Here is a 6,171-nt window from a genome sequence, read left to right as displayed (position 1 = left end):
AGATTTGCCTAGCATCCAAAAAGAAGAAAGACATGTGGTACTTGGATAGCGGATGCTCTAGGTACATGATGGGAAGGTCAACATTCTTCATCAAACTCAACAAGTAAGATGGAGGGTTTGTGACCTTTGGAAATGATGGTAAGGGTAAAATTATAGCTATTGAAAAAGTAGGTAAAAATCATTCTACCTTTATTGATGATGTCATTTTGGTTGATGGATTGAGGCATAATCTTTTGAGTATTAGTCAATTGTGTGATTTGGGTTACTTGGTGATATTCAAAAAATTAGAATGCTGAGTGGTGAGTGAAAAGTCTAATGAGGTACTGTTTGTTGCAAATTGGTGTGATAATGCATATGGCCTCACTCTTGATGAACTAAAGATCAAAATATAGCTTGTTTTCATTTTAAAGAATCTGTAAAGTGGCTATGGCACAAAAGATTGGATCTTGCAAGCATGTTTCAAATAAATAAGATGGTTAAAAAATATTTAGTAAGAGGCCTTCTTTTGATAAAATTTGACAAAGATATCACCTATGATGCATGTCGAATGGAAAAACAAACAAAAAATTCATTTAAATCAAAGACATCTCTATTAAACGACCACTTAAAATGCTACATATAGATCTATTTGGTCCAATAAGAACTCAAAATTTAGGTGGTAAACATTATAGTTTGGTGATTGTGGATGACTACACAAGATTTGGTTGGGTTTTGTTTCTTGCTCATAAAAATGATGCATTTGCTTTTGAAATTTTCAGCAAAAGAATTCAAAACGAAAAAAAATTTAAAGATTGTTTCTATTAGAAGTGATCATGGCAAAGAATTTGAAAATTAATCTTTTGAATCTTTTTGTGGGAAATTTGGAATATCACAAAATTTCTCTTGCCCAAGAACACCACAATAAAATGGTGTTGTGGAAAGAAGAAATAGAAGCATACAAGAAATGGCAAGAGCTATGCTATGTGAAAGTGATGTTCCAAAATTTCTTTGGGCTGAAGCTGTTAATACCGCTTGCTACATTTTAAATAGAACAATCATTAGAAAATTTATGAAGAAAACCCCTTACGAATTTTGGAAAGGTCACCCACCAAATTTGAATTATTTACATATCTTTGGATGCAAATGTTTTATGTTGGATAACAAAAAAATTTAGAAAAAATTGATCCAAAGGCATATGAGTGTTTATTTGTAAGATATTCCACAACTAGCAAAGCTTATAGAGTTTACCATCAAGATGCTAGAATGATTGAGGAGTCCATACATGTTACCTTTTATGACACTAACTTGGTTTAAAGTGTCTTGAAAGATTGTGATACAGGAACTCAAGTTGAAGGCAACAACGGAGTAGCCCAAAATCAAGAAAAAGAAAATTCTGGGCTACCTAAATCTGAAATTACTGCTACAGAAGATTTTGTATGAGACAATTCTGTTTTGTCTCCTGAAACAGGCAAAATCCCTAAAAATACCTGCTCCATGGATCCCATCTTAACAAAATCTATTTCTAAGTCCACCAGACCACGTGAATAGAGATTTCTGAAGAACTATCCTCAAGAATGTCATTGGAGATATCTCTCAAGGTGTCAAAACTCGATCCTCCACTAGAAAGGCAAATGAAGAATCAAACCTAGCTTTTCTATCCTAAATTAAGCCACAAAACATCAAAGAAGCACTTGATGACCAATATTGGGTAAAGGCTATGGAGGAAGAGCTTCATGAATTTGAAAAGAATCAAGTTTGGACAATTGTTCCAAAGCCAAATGGAAAGAAAGTGACCGGCACCAAATGGATCTTCAGGAACAAGTTGGGTGAAGATGGAAGCATAGCTAGAAATAAAGCAAGATTGGTGGCACAAGGATATGATCAAGAGGAAGGAATAGACTTTGATGAATCCTTTGTCCCTGTTGCCTGAATGGAAGCCATAAGACTTCTTCTTTCTTATGCTGCTTATTATGGTTTTAAATTATTTCAAATAAATGTGAAATGTGTATTTTGGAATGGAGTAATTGATAGAGAAGTGTACGTATCTCAGCCACCTGGTTTTGAAATTAAAGAGCTTCCAAATCATGTTTTCAAACTTTCAAAAGCTCTTTATGGTCTAAGACAAGCTCCTAGAGCGTGGTATGAAAGACTTAGTTCATTCCTTTTGAAAAATGAATTTCAAAGAGGCACCATAGACACTACTCTATTTATTAAAAATTCTAATGATTCCTTTATTTTAGTTTAAATTTATGTTGATGACATCATTTTTGGATCAGCTAATGAAATTCTTTGTACTGAATTTGAAAAACTCATGACAAGTGAATTTGGTATGAGTATGATAGGTGAACTTAACTTCTTCCTTGGGCTTCAAATAAAGCAACCTGAAAATTGAATTTTTATTCATCAAGAGAAGTATGCCAAGAAATTAGTTAAGAAATTCGGGATGAAAAATGTCAAATCCATGGGAACACCCATGCACCCTAACTCTATGTTAGAAAATGGTGATATTGAGAAAGATGTAGATGAAACTAGGTATAGAAGAATGATTGGTTCTCTTATGTACTTAACATCCTCTAGATCCGATATTGTATAAAGTGTTGGAATTTTCTCTAGATTTCAGTCACAACCGAAAGAATCACATCTTTCTGCAGTTAAAAGGATCATTAGATATATTCATGGCACATCTAATTTTGGTTTATGGTAACCCAAGACTAATGAGTTTTCTGCAGTTGGTTATTATGATGCAGACTTTGCCAGAGACAGAGTAGATAGAAGAAGTACATCAGGCATATGTTATTTTCTTGGAAGGTCTTTGAATGTCTGGTCTAGTAAGAAGCAGTCTACAGTGGCATTATCCACTACTGAGGCTAAGTATATTGCTGCCTCCTTGTGTTGTTCTCAACTTCTTTGGTTGAAAACTCAACTTGCTAATTACAAATTAAATTTTGAAAATATTCCCTTGTTGTGTGACAATATGAGTACTATAAATATTTCCAAAAATTCAGTTTTGTACTAAAAAACTAAACATATTGAAGACTTGAAGTGAGATTTCACTCAATAAGGGAACATGTTCAAAAAGGGAATATTAGCATTCAATTTGTTAAATCAGAAGATCAATTAGTTGATATCTTCACCAAACCTCTGGATGAGGACATATTTGTAAACTAAGAACTAATCTAGCCATTCTGAGTTATGATTCATTATTTGAGCCTTGCTGATGTGTTTGTTAAAGTTTTGTCTCTCAGGTTGGAATGAAACAATTCTGGGCAAGTGAAGAACCATATTACTGAATCTTAGTCTCTGGGTTCAATGGCGAGCTCTGAATCATCTGGGCTAACCTTTAAATTCTGAGTTTGTGCAGTCTATTGTGTTTCCTTAAACACTATCTTTCCTGGCCTAATGGGTGTTACATCATACATATGGGTTTTTATGTTGTCTTCTTGTGTGAAAGGTTTTGTTTTTTAAAAATTTGCTTTATTTTACCTATTACATTATTTTAAATAAGTTTACTTTTACTTTATTTTATTTTTAAAATAAAATCAAATTCAAAACTTTTCATTGTGATGACAAGTCTTTTCAAGATATAGTCATAGGTGAAGCAGTTGCATGTTTTCAAGAAACCTTTCTTGTAGCAGTTTTCAAACCTCTCTCTTCATAACTCCCTCTAACATCCCTGACAAAAGGAAAAATGTCGGTAAAAATTTTCACAAAAATATCACGTTGCAAGTATAGTTCTAAACCGACAATTAAACCTCAATCAATATTTAAATTGTTTGTTACAAATACAAATCCAATAAAACTAACCGAAGTATTCAAACCTCGAGTCGTCTCTCAAGGAATTGCAGGGAAGTGTACTTATAATTGGTTAAGGAAAAGTTTTTTTTGGGTTTTTGTGATAAGAGACAAGTAATGTAAGTAACAAGGAAATAAAATAATAACTAAGAAAAGTCTTAACAAGGATTGAGAATTGGAATTCCTATCATCATTATCATCATCAATTGTGATGGTAATTGACTTTTGCTTTCACTTAGTTAACCTCTAACAATTGAAGAAAAGTCAAGTAAGCAAAATCAACTTGAGTTCACAAGTCCTAATCAAAGACTGGATTTAGTGAAGCTTAAGCCAACTAGCAATTTTCAATCACCAATCAACAAGAGAATTTCAATAACTCAAGAGTCTCTAATTGATCAATCCAAATTAAGAACATAAAAATCTAAATTAAAATTCACCCAAGTATTTTATCAAACACTTGGAAAGCACAAAATAAAAGCATAGAAAATTAATAAGAGAATGTAAAATCTAAGACCAACAATTGCAAGGAATCAATAATAACAAATGAAGAAACAAGCAATAAACATGAAATACCTCAAAATTGTATTAAAAGGAAATTGAATCTAACATAAAGAGTTCATAAACTAAATTGGGAAAATAGAGAAATCAACAAGAGAAGTAGATGAACTAAAGTACTAGAAAAAATAAAAGTAGAAGAAAAACTAAATTAAAGCAAGGTAGAAATCTGAATTTGAGAAGAACTAAAACTAAAAGAGACCCTAAAACCTAGAGAGAGGAGAGAGCCTCTCTCTCTAGAAAACTACATCTAAACCTCAAATTGTGTAAATGATTAATCCTCTTCTTTTCCAGCTCCACTCTGCAGCCTCTAATCTGAATTTTCGGGCCTGAAACTGGGTCAAAATCAGCCCAGAAATCGCCCCCAGCATTTTTTGTATATTACAGCACGGTTATTCATGGCCTTCAAGGTTTCATCGCTCTGTTTTCTTGCGATGTGGAGAGGATGACGTTGCTCTCGTTCCCGTTCCATCCAGATCATCGTTCTGGTCAACATATTAATACTTTCGGCTCGGTGCAGCCTGCTATCATTATCCTGAGGAGTATCAGGCTTTCCTTGTAGAACAGTCGATAAAGGAAGCCTTATATATATGATGATTATATGGCTGCAGTGACGTTTACAGACGATGACCTATTATTAGGGAGGAGCATAATCGTCCTCTTTATGTCACAGGGACCGGCCAAGGAACCACAATCAATGGAAAAATCCATCCAAATGCACTTGGCTTGCGCGTAACCCCGCCCCGTCAAAACTTGATTTTCGATGAAACTCCTGGCATCAAGATCTGGCATGTTTCTCCCATGCTTTTCTTTGTTGGTAAACCCAACCAGCGATTGACAACAAAGAAGTCTTTCCTCTTGTTGGGGGGAGCTGAATTCTCACGATAGGAAAAAGAAAAATGAGGAACCAACGATTCTCTCTTTCAATTTCACTAACAGTGGGAGCTGCTGCCTAGTAAAGGGACTGGATTGGAAAGGTTTTTATTCTTTGATCCATTCCCTTGCGCTTGAACTAAGGGGATTGATGTCACTAGGCTTAATGGAATAGGTTCCAAAGGCTATTTAGATCGAGTAAGTCCTAAAGGATATCGCGTGTAACACCCTAATATTCAAATCCTTATGCTCGAGTCATAAGTCAATGATATTACGGTGGTACGACTCTCAGGTGGATTTTTAATATATAAATATAGGTAATTTCGAAAGGAGTATTAATCGAGAAGCCTGAAAGGAGTAGAAATAAAATCGCGAAGACGTATCACTCACGTTTCGACAACGAAAAGTTAAACCGTGAAGCCGAAAGCGATATACGGACAAGGCATAAAGGAGATTAAGAGATAGATAACAGATAGATATATAAAACATAAGTAAATAGCCACTAGTCGCGACCCGCGAAGTTTAGGCCGGCTAGGGTACAATATGAAAGTAGTTGACAACAGTGCATCCTAATCTCTCCCAAAGGAAACATAAGAGCCTCTATAGGCAAGTTCCAAAAGAGTTCAACACATAACATAATATCTTCAAAACAAAGGTGGAGAGATTCTAAGCAAAACACAAAGTAGAGAAAATGAAGATCTTTGCCGGCTCTCAAACGAACCGCAGCTCACTTCTGAGCACTTGGACCTGTATCTGAAAAACAAGAGATATATACGGAATGAGAACCCCGGGCCCATGGGTTCCCAGTACGGTAAAAGTGCCAAATAAATACAATGCACTGCAACAAAAACTCACTAAGCATCCTAAACTCCTTTTCTCCAAGTATCCAGCCTAGATTCTCACTAATCCATAAATAGGCATCTGTTGTAAGGGGATACTAAATCTAGTTCATGTTACACATGTTTCCCAACT

Source organism: Arachis duranensis, chromosome 9, assembly GCF_000817695.3.
Source record: "Arachis duranensis cultivar V14167 chromosome 9, aradu.V14167.gnm2.J7QH, whole genome shotgun sequence".
NCBI lineage: Eukaryota > Viridiplantae > Streptophyta > Magnoliopsida > Fabales > Fabaceae > Arachis > Arachis duranensis.
Note: the sequence above shows the minus strand (reverse complement) of the source record.